Raw genomic sequence first — 11,669 nt, forward strand, 5'->3', positions numbered from 1 at the left:
ACATAACTTTAATTAATGACAAATATTTCAACCCTATTTATTTTTTTTTACAAATTATACCAACCAAGGGAATAGATAATTTTTTTTTTTTTTCAGCACAGGGTCTCTCAGTTTGGTAGAAACAGTTAATACTTCTCAAATAGAAAAGACTAATGGATTTAGATGTTTGGATTTAATACATTAGATTATTTTTTTTTAATAAAAACTGTTCAAAGTTCTATGCAAGAGCATATATATATATATATATATATAGTAGAATTACTGAATAGTTTGGGTTTGAAGGGACTTTAAAAATCACTTACTTCCAAACCCCCAACCCCCCTGCCATGGGGCAGGAACACTTTCCACTAGACCAGGTTGCTCAAAGCCCCATCAAATCTGGCCTTGAATACTTCCCGAAATGGGGTATCCACAACTTCTCTGGGCAACCTGTTCCAGTTCCTTACCACCCTCAGCGTAAAGAATTTCTTCCTTATATCTAGTCCAAATCTAACCTCTCGTAGTTTAAAGCCATTACTCCTCGTCCTGTCACTACAATCCCTGACAAAGAGTCTAACTTTCTTGTAGGCCCCCTTTAGATATTGGATATATACTTCATCTCTTTTAAATGTTTGGTGTTTTTTTATTGCCAAACAAAAGTTTACTTGGATCCACTTGATAACCTTGAAATGCTTTCATGAATACATTATTATTATTATTATTATTATTATTATTATTATTATTATTATTACATAAGTGATAAAAATAAATTAGAAAAAAATGAAAATTCAAATTCTGAAAAACATAACCATCTGTTCATTTACTGTGAATATCTTTCTCTTGAACATCAGCTGGGGGGGGGTGTTTTTGTGAAGGCAAACATTTCAGTTAGATTTTTTTGTGAAACAAAGAATTTCTTTGGGCGTAGATAATCAGACAGTGATTATTTCTGTTCACATGTTTGGAAGTGGTTACATAGCAAGAATCTCATTTCAAAGGAAGATTATCTATGTGTTCTCTATATAGGGTTCTTTCCCAATATCTCAATTTCTGTTGCTACTTCTGAGAACATTATCTGAACAATTTTAGGCTTTCCCTAAAATAATGCAAAGTTAAGAGCTTTATTAGCAAAAACACTACCACCACCACCACCGAAGCTTTTGCCATGATAACCTATGCTATACTGATCTGATTTAGTTCTTGAATTATTAAGTAAAACTATCTGATAATTACAACAAAGGCATTTATTATTTTTCCATCTGTGAGTCTCAATTGCACCTTAAACAGACTGATAGAATAAAAAGGAACTGCAAACTGAAATACTTTTATTTGTCTGTAATATAGGTTATGTATTAATGGAAGATCCAGAGTATTTATAGAAACTTCAGATGGTTAACTGCATGCAGAATATTTTTGTTAACGTAGTTACCTAAGGTGAGGAAGTTTTCTACAAATAGGCAATTAATTTTGAAACATAACATATATACCATTCATAGTTTGCAGTGCTTGAAAAAGACAAGGGTTTTATTGCTGCTGTGGTTTGACATCAGTAGCATGTTTTGAAGTATCTTTGAAGAATATTTTGAAAATTTTGATTTTCCAAAATTTTGAAAGTCAAGCCACTTAGCTGCCTGATGTGGACTCACACTTTATCCTCTATATTAATATTGACTGCACATGTATGTTTCTGGAGTCTTTGTGTACTCAGAGTAACACATCTACAAACATTTTGCAGGACTGTGCTATGCGTAACTCCAAGTTACACACATAGTTAAATTCAGTACACATACCAGCACTACAGAAGTATCGGTGTTCAAACTTCCAGATGTTGGGTGCTTTGCTCTGTCAGAAAGTCCTCCAACATTCAGCTTTTGTGACCTGATGCTGTGTCACACTGAAAAGTGTGTCTTTGCAAAGCACCACAATTTAATATGTGATATACCAGACTGATCAGAGTTCTCTTTTTTTCTCTATATAACTGTTAGGATATATAATCAATTCTTAAAGCTTCTTGAGGTAAAATTTGTCTTGTGGTCTGCAAAATGGAAGCAGTTTTGCTTTTCTATAAGAGAATTCTAAAACGTATATTTCTCTTTAATACTATACCTGAGAGCTGGAGATGGTTTTTACTGTCACAACCATGTTTTTAGGTATGACTTATAATTTTCCAGTAGCACCTACCACTGCATACAATTTCCTATGCCCCATCAGAATTTCCTCCTGAAATTGTGACAGGACAGGTATGAAACATGGATACTTAGTCTGAGTTCAGCAGTCTGCTAATCTCATAAGAACTTTTATTGACTTCATAGGGCTTTGGATCAATCTCTTGTTCAAAGAAACTCTAGCCTTTCTTTGGCTTTTAGAAACTAAAATAACAAAAAGGTCAACATATTTATAACTCAGTCACTCCTGAATAACTCTATTCTTCCAAGTAACAGCAGGGCAGGGAAAAACAATTGGCTTCTCAACCAGGTAAGTGGAAAGAGAGTGGAGATATAGGACTCATGACAATCATAATTTTGTTTTGGTTATGACCTGCAATCAACAGAATATTATATAACCTATTACTGTTGTAGGCAGGAGATCTAAAGATGACTGACAGCACTGAGCAAGCAAGGTTTAGTTGAAAACAGTATGTTCTAAATACAGAACAGTGACTACATATAGCCCTACAGTGAGAGAAATCTTTTCATATTTTGCTCTAATAGGAGACAAGAGAGGACTTATTAGACTTTTGGGAACCTTTAGAATCTTCAGCAAATATTCCAAGCCACTGAAAACATTTTAGTCAACTTACTAAGTTCATGTAATGGAGTTTAAAAAAAAATTATCAATATATTGATTTCCTGCTCTGGGGAAATGTAAGGACTTTTATTATTATTGTGTTTGTTATTAGCTTGTTCAATTATTTTTTCTACACTGGTGCTAATTTTGGAGAATTCTAAATCTAATAAATTCATTTAGTACTTGGAATGACTGATTAACAAAGGTCTGAGATAATCTTATGGCATGGACTAACGCTTCTCTTTCTGATGTTCTAGGAATCTATCATCTCTCTTAACCTCTATGTATCATTTGCTACACTATTCATGCAACCCAGTAAAAGTGTAATGAATGATTATATCAAGAGTTGGACTTGATGATCCTTAAGGGTCCCTTCCAACTCAGGATATTCTATGATTCTATGATTCTATGATTAATTTATAATTAATTTTACTTTCTGCATTTCACTTAATTCTTAGTAGAAACATTAAACATTTTTTTTTTTCAGAAGTATATTTTGAATATATTAAACATATCAGCAGTATTTAGGGCCACATTCTCACCTGTTATATATGGTTTGAAGACTCAAGTCATCAAGTGCAATGAAGGCATGTAGAATTATCCACTAAATTATTTCCTTAGATATTTCAATTAGTTGAGTGTATAGCTTAATGTGAATGGTACAAATTCAAGGGATATTAAATAACGATTTCAATTTATTCACTGGGATACCTGTCTACGTTTTAACTCTCACGGGTCTAAGATTTGCCTAAGGAACCTGAGAATTGGTTTATGACAAAAAGAATATATATGTGGGCATAAATAAGTATATATAGAGAGACATTAGTTTTAAAAGAGAAGATACAGAGAAGGACTTGTGGATGATGTGAAGGTTGGACACTGTCTTGGGCATAGTGATCATAAATTAATAGAGATTTGATTATTGGAAAAGTAAGGAGTTAGGTTAGCAGATTGGCCAGCCTGGAGTTCTGGAGGGCAGACTTTGGCCTCTTTAGGAGACTGGTTGGTGGAGTCCCTTGGGAGGCAGTCCCAAAGGGCAAAGGAGTCCAGGATGGACATTCTTCAAGAAGTAAATCTTAAAGGTGCAGGAGCAAGCCATCTCCATGTGCTGAAAGATGAACTGACATGGAAGAAGACTGGCCTGGCTGAATAGAGAGCTGTGGCTAGAGCTTAGGAAGTAAAAGAGGGTTTATGACCTTTGGAAAATGAGGTGGGCCAGGTGGATGTATCCTAAAGGAGGCTGTGGCCTATGGAGACACCCCTCTGTAGCAGACTCTGGGCTAGACCTGTAGCCTGTGAAGAGGAGCCCATGGAGGAGCAGGTGATCTGGTGAGAGCTGCCTCCTGTGGGGGACCTGTGTTAGACCAGTTTGCTCCCAGCAGATGGACCATGTGTTATGGACCCCTATTTGGAGCAGTTCTGGAAGATCTGCTGCCTATGGGAAGTCCACGCAGGATAAGTTCAGGAAGGACTGTATCTCTTGGGAGGGACCCCACTTTGGAGCAGGGGAAGAGGGTGACAGTGAAGGAGCAGCAGAGACAAAGTGTCACAGACTGAATGCAACCCTCATTCCCCATTCCCCTGCACTGCTCAGGGGTGGAAGTAGAAGAGGGTGGATGGGGGGAAGGTGTTTTTAGTTTGTTTTGAGTTTCTCACTGTTATACCTCGTGATTAATAGGTAATAAATTATTTTAATCTCCCTACTCCGAGTCTGTTTTGCCCATGACAATAATTGTTGAGTGATCTCCCTGTCCTTACCTCAGCCCTTGAGCCGTATTTTCATCATATTTTCTCCCCCTTTCTCTTTGAGAAGGGGGAGTGAGAGAGCGGTTGTGGTGGAGTTCAGCTGCCCAGCTGAGTAAAATTACCACGAGGACTGGAAGGAGGATCCAAGAAACTACAGGCCCCTAGGTCTGTCTCACTTCTGTGCCAGGGAAGCTCATGGAGTGTATTATCTCATAGTGCCATCATGTGGCACTTACAGGGCAACCAGGTGATCGGGCTTGGTCATCATGGGTTTATGAAAGGCATGTCCTGCTTGACAAACTTGTTGCTGCTTGACAAACTTGTTCTTCTAAGACAAGGTGACATACTCAGTGGATGAGGGAAAGGTGTGGATGTGGTCTACCTAAACTTCAGTAAGGCTTTTGACACTGTTTCCCATAGCCTTCTCCTGAGAAACTGGCTGCTCACAGCTTGGATGGGTTCGTTGGTTTGTCCTGGTGAATGGAGTTAAATCCACTTGGAGGTCAGTCACAAGCTCAGTACTGGTACTCAGTACCAGGGTTCAGTACTAGGGCCAATTCTCTTCAATATCTTTATTAATGATCTGGATGAGGGGATTGAGAGTGCCCTTAGTAAGTTTGCAGACAACACCAAGTTAGACACAAATGTTGATCTACTCATGGATGGGAAGGATCTACAAAGGGATCTGGATAGGCTGGATCAATGGGCTGAGGCCAACTGTATGAGGTTCAATAAGTCTAAGTGCTAGGTCCTGTACTTGGGGCACAACAAGCCCATGCAGTGCCACAGGCTGGGGGAAGAGTGGCTGGAAAGCTGCACAGCAGAAAAGGACCTGTGGGTATTGGTCAATAGCCACCTGAATAGGAGACTTCATCATGCTCAGGTGGCCAAGAAGACTAACAGCATCCTCGCTTGTATCAGAAATAGTGTGGCCAGCAAGACTAGGGCAGTGATTGTCCCCCTGGTCTTGGCTCTGGTGAGGCCGCACCTTGAATACTGTGTTTAGTTTTGGTCCCTCATTAGGAAAGAGACATTGGAAAGTGTCCAAAGAAGGACAACGGAGCTGGTGAAGTGTCTAGAGAACAAGTCTTATGAGGAGTGGCTGAGAGAGATGGGGATGTTTATTCTGGAGAAAAGGAGGCTCTGGGGAGACCTTATCATGCTCTTACCCAAAAGGAGGCTATAGAAAGGTGGCGATTTGAAGCACCAAGTGACAAGACAAGAGGAAATGGCCTTAAGTTGCATCAGGGGAGGTTTAGGTTGAATATTAGGAAAAAATTATTCATTGAAATGGTTGTGAAGTATTGGAACAGGCTGCTTGAGGAAGTAGTTGAGTCACCATCCCTGGAGGTCTTCAAAAAACATAGATGTAGTGGTTTGTGATATGGTTTAATGGTGGACTTGGCAGAGCTAGGTTAAAGATTGGACTAGGTGATCTTAGAGGTCTTTTCCAAAGTAAATGATTCTATGATTCTATTCTATGATTCTTTAATCTTAAAAAACAGGACAGGGACAAAGGAAAAGTTATTGCACTGTAATATATGGTCAGAAGGTTGATAGGCATATATATATATTTTTTTTTTCCCTCCAGCACATCCAAAATATATGAGGTGAGAAAGAAATTGTCTAAATAATTTGCATTTTGAGATGTATTGTCAATGACAATAACAAACTGAATGATGATATGCTCTTTTGTTTGTTTCTTTCTTTTATCTTAGTCTACAGATATAATTCAGATGAAAAAGACAAAATACTCAGAAAGTTTCATACTTAAGGTTGCTTAGGAAAAGCAAATTCTTCCAGCTTGTGCATCCGGAATGTTGTGAAAAACATAATAGGTAATTTAATTAAAAATTATATCCTTTAGTATCATCAAATAATAAAGCGATAAAATTAAGATTGCTTGGGTAAACTCAATTCCACTTTTGAAATCAGAATTTAGTGAAAAATGAACAATGCTTTTTTTTTAATTTTGCACCTTTGATTTTCTGTTGATTTTTTGTATAGTCCTCACAGAAAATTGTAAGATTATCACAGAATGGCTTAGGTTGGAAGGGACCTTAAAGATCATGCCATGGTCAGGGTTACTACTCACTACATCAGGTTGTCCAGGGACATATCTGGACTGGTCTTGAACACCTCCAGAGATGGGGCATCCACAACTTCGCTGATCGACCTGTTCCTGTTCCTCACCACCCTCTGAGTGAAGAATATCCTCCTAACCTCTAATCTAAATCTCCCCTCTTTTAGTCTAAAACCACTCCACCTTGTCCTACCATTATCTGTCTGAGCAAGAAGTTACTCTCTGCCTTTTCTATAAGCCCCCTTTAAATATTGGAAAGCTGCAATGAGATCTCCCCAGAGCATTCTCTTCTCCAGGCTGAACATCCATAGCTCTCTCAGTCTTTCTTCATAAGAGAGGTGCTCCAGCCCTCTGATCATCTCTGGGGCCCTCCTCTGGACGTGCTCTAACAGGTCCACATCCTTGTGCTGGGGGACCCAGACCTGGATGCAGTACTGCAAGTGGGGCCTCACAAGGGCAGAGTAGAGGGAGACAATCACCTCCCTCCCCTGCTGGTCACACCTCTCTTGATGCAGCCCAGGATGCAGTTGGCCTTCTGAGCTGCAATTCCACATGCTGGCTCCTGTTGAGCTTTTCATCCACCAGAACCCCCAAGTCCTTCCCTGCAGAGTTACTCTCAATGAGTTCTTCAATGAGTCTGTACTCATGTCTGGGATTGCAAAGAATAAATAAATAAATACATACATACACACACACACATATACATATATAAATCCATAGCATTAAGTAAAACATTTGCAACACCTTCTGTATTACACCCTGAAGTCAAACTTTCAAGAATCAACATGTCCTGTTGCCACTTTAGCAAGAAGATTTCACATTTTAGGTGACAATAGAGCAATCTGTTAGTAAAGAGCGAGGCTGGGCTGCAGGTAAACTCCCAGTCATAGGGGGAACCTATTGTAGTTTCTGTCCCCCAAATTCCATCTCATCCCCTGTCCCTGCTTTGTTTTCTCCTAGAGATCAAAGAAAGGGGTTGGTCAAGTTCCTATTAATACAGGATTCCGTCTCTCTTAGTCTCCTCATGCACTCCCAATACAGTTGTAATGAAGGTAGCAGCTGCCATCTTTGCTACATATTTTGGCTAAATAAATAAATAATATATGTATATATATATATACTTGCTTTTTTTTACACGCTATGATTTTGGAAAGCTGCCAAGACTTTCCTGATGTCAGATAGTGAGAAAGGAAAAACTGGTAGTTTCAAGTAAGTCTCAGATAAACCAGAATGGAATTTAATTAGAATAAAGGTTTCTAGCCAGACTTCTCTCCTCATTGGGCTTGAGATAACAAAAATTAGAACCATTAGATAAAAATTCGGAGTAATTTTCTGTTGTTCTTTGTTCTCAAAGTAAACTCTGGCTATGTTCAGACTGCATGCTGAGGTGGGATTTGGAACAGTTTGGGCAGATTAAGCTATGGGCTGGTTAAGCCATGATATAGAACTGCACTGTATTCCCTTTCACTTCTCTGTTTACTCCTACTTGCTGTTATTGGAATCAAGGAAAGAATAGAAGGAACAAAAATCCATGTATGCAAGAGGAAAGGAACTCTGATTTTACCAAGAGGGTAACTGATGACTGTGCAAATGATGAAGGCAATAGACACACAATCATTATTAAACTGCAAACTTAGAGGGACTCTCATAACAGTCATGAAAAACAAGATCCTGCAGGCTTCAAACTGTGTTGTTTTTGCTTGCAAGGCTATAGTTGCCAGATGAAGACTTAAGTGCCTTTCTCTTCTTGACAGGAAGGGTAAGAGAGGTGGAAGGGTTCCTACATCGTTTCATGTCATTAAATTCTTGTAGTGCTGAAGAAGATGGAGCTGTTTCTTTACACTTGTTTTGAACATATGCCTTTCCATTGCTAGACAGGTAATTCTGTACAATAATTTAAATCAAGCAAAAATAAATAAAATAAAATAAATAAAATAAAAGTTTCTCTCTCTCTCTCTCTCTCTCTCTCTCTCTCTCTCTCTTTTTTTTTTTTTTTTTTTTTAAGGACAGAACAACCCCTGGGAATGTATCAGTTCCTGATCTACTTGACTTAAACCAGGCTTTTGCTCAATTTTGCACAAAGATATTCAAAAGATATTCAAAGATATTGAGATGTGGGGCATTATGGTTCAAGCTCTTCTTCAATTGCTAAGATAAATGACGTTGTTCCAGAAACAGAAACAATGATCTGAGTATTAGTGATGCGAGTGACTAGCATAACCAAAAACTGAACATCTGCTAAATCCCTAGCAACATAACTTTGGCTTTCTTTAAGGCAGGAAAGACTCTTATTTTTGATGACAGATTCTGTCTTACTCAGAAAAGAGGCATATCTTTACAGATCACAGAATCACAGAATAGCTAAGGTGGCAAGGGACCTCAGGAGCTCAGCTGGTCCAACCTTACTGTTCAAGGGGGCTTACCTACAGCTAGTTGACCCAGCTCATGTCCAGATGGCTTTCAAATATCTTTACGGTTGGAGACTTCAAAACCTCTCTGGGTGACCTGTGCCAGTGCTCAGTCACCCTCATAAGAAAGAAGTGTTTCCTGATGTTCAGACAGAATCTCCTGTGTTCCAGTCTGTGCCCATTGCCTCTTGTCCTGTCCCTAAGCATCTCTGAGAAGAGCCTGGTTCCATGTTCTTTGCATCCTCCCTTCAAGTATTTATATATATTGATGAGGTCACCCCTGAACCTTCTCTTTTGTTCTCTAGACTGAAGAGTTTCAACTCTTTCAGACTTTCCTTGTATAAGTGGTGTTTCAATCTCTTAATAATTTTAGTGGCCTTTCACTAAACTCCTTCCAGTTAATCCATATCTCTTTTGTCTTTTGGAGCCCTGAACTAGAGACAATACTCCAGATGTGTCCTCATCAGCTCTGAATACAGGAAAAGAATCACCTCCCTCAGTCCAATAGCAATAGTTTGCCTTATGCAGCTCAGAATACCATTAGCTGCCTTTGTGTCAAGGGCACACTGCTGCCTCAAGTTCTACTTGGTGTCCACCAGGATCCCCAGGTCCTTTTCTGTAAAACTTCTTTTCAGCCAATGTAGCATGTACTGATGCCCAGGGTTGTTCCCCCACCAGGTGCAGGACTTTGCACTTGCCCTTGTTGAACTTGATGAGGTTCCTGCTGTCCCATTTCTCCAGCTTGCTGCAATCCTTCTGGATAGCAGCATGACCCTCTGGTGTATCAGCCACTCATCCCAGATTTTTGTCATCATCAAACTTGTTGAGGGTACTCTCTTCCCCATCATCCAGATCATTAATGTAGATAGATGTTGAACAAGATTGGACCCAGCATTGATCCCTGGGATACAATGCTATTTACTGTCTTCCTGGTAGACTTTGTGCCAGTGCTAACCTTATTGGTTCAGACATTCAGACAGATTTCTATCCACCTCATTGTCTGCTCATCTAGTAGTTATTTCCATTCTTTACAGATTGTCTAAGTTTATTCTGTTGCAGCATGTATTTTTGTTGTTGTTGTTTGGGGGTTTGTTTATTTTTTAACCATGTAGTTCCAATGGAGTTGTCTGGGGAAAAACGCATCACAGGCTTAGGATATGTGGATTTTGATGATTCTATTATGGGAAGTGATGGCTGTTGTAAGAGGGATGTGCTCTGAATTTTTCTCATGGGTCTGTTTAAATTTGGAAGGTTTTTAGTACACGAGCCATTTACTGAGAATGATATGGTTGTGTCACAACATCACAGGGACTGGTGGCTCCCTGAGGCTTATCCTAGCTGGTGACTGTGGTGGGTTTACTCAGGGGGGTGGCTGAGCTCCACCTCAGCCACTCTCTCGCTACCTCTCCTCAAAGGGAAAGGGGGAGAAAATACGATGAAAAGGGCACAAGGCTTGGGATAAAGATGGGGAGATAGCTCAAAAATTATCGTGACGGGCAAAACAGACTCAGAGTATGGAGATAGTAAGATTTATTGCCTATTACTAGGCACAAGTTAGAGAAGTGAGAAACGAAGGAAAGAAACCAAAAATGCCTTCCCCCCATCCACCCTCTTCCACCTCCTTCCCCCGCAGGGGCGTAGGGGAATGGGGGCTGCGGTCAGTCTATAGCACTTTGTCTCCACCGCTCGTTCTCAGTCACTCTTGTCCCCTGTGCCATGGGGTCCCTCCCACGGGATGCCATCCTTCCCGAACTGATCCTGCGGGGGCTTCCCACAGGCAGCAGCTCTTCAAGAACTGCTCCACATATGGGTCCTTACCACAGGGTCCATCCCTCAGGAGCAAACTGCTCCAACCTGGGTCCCCCACGGGCAGCAGCTCCTGCCAGGTCACCTGCTTCTGCGTGGGCTCCTCTCCACGGGCTGCAGCTCTGGCCCGGAATCTGCTCCAGCAGGGGTCCTCCACAGGCCGCAACCTCCTTCAGTGCAGGTCCACCTGCTCCACCGTGGTCTCCTTTATGGGCTGCAGCGTGGAACCCTGCTCCTTTGTGGTACTCCATGGGCTGCAGGGGGACAGCCTGCTTCACCATGGTCTTCACCACAGGCCGCAGGGGACTTCTGCTCCGGTGCCTGGAGCACCTCTCCCCCTCCTTCTTCACCGACCTTGGTGCCTGCAAGGCTATTTCTGACTCTTCTCACTCCTCTCACTCTCCCAGCTGCTGTGTTGCAGTGTTTTTTGTTTGTTTGTTTTGTTTTGTGCGTTTTTTTTTTTTCCTTTCTTAAATATGCTCTCACAGAGATGCAAACAACATTGCTTATTGGCTCGGCTCTGGTCAGCAGTGGGGCCCTTAATTAATATGGGGCAGCTTCTAAATTCTTCTCACAGAAGCCACAGCTATGGCCCCCTGCTACCAAAACCTTGCCATGTAAACCCACTACAGTGACTTGAAGCCAGGAGTATTAGGGACTCCCTGTGGGGGCTCAGGGGCCCTGGCAACGCATCCCACTGGCCCACCAGCAGAGGCAGACAGGGGCACTGGAGCAGACCCAGTCTCAGAAATCAGGCACCTCCCTGGGGCCAATAACCAACAATCGTAATATCTGGTGCATTAAGAAAATCTGTGTAAAAATATTTTCACTTATGAGAAAATTTTCATGTATACGTTTTC

General features: G+C 40.8%; 1 protein-coding gene across 16 annotated transcripts in view; it reads left to right on the plus strand.

Annotated features, from left to right (window-relative positions):
• Positions 1-11,669, plus strand: part of NLGN4X (neuroligin 4 X-linked) — a 194,871-nt gene that overhangs the window by 19,140 nt on the left and 164,062 nt on the right. For 3 of the 16 annotated variants that reach the window (XM_080586802.1, XM_080586803.1, XM_080586808.1), the window contains exon 3: positions 6,231-6,350. The exons of the other annotated variants lie outside the window; for them this stretch is intronic. The gene's annotated coding sequence lies outside the window, so the exon portion shown is untranslated. The remainder of the gene's footprint in view (positions 1-6,230; positions 6,351-11,669) is intronic. 16 annotated transcript variants of the gene reach the window in all.

This window comes from Anser brachyrhynchus (assembly GCF_964034855.1).
Source record: "Anser brachyrhynchus genome assembly, chromosome: 1".
NCBI lineage: Eukaryota > Metazoa > Chordata > Aves > Anseriformes > Anatidae > Anser > Anser brachyrhynchus.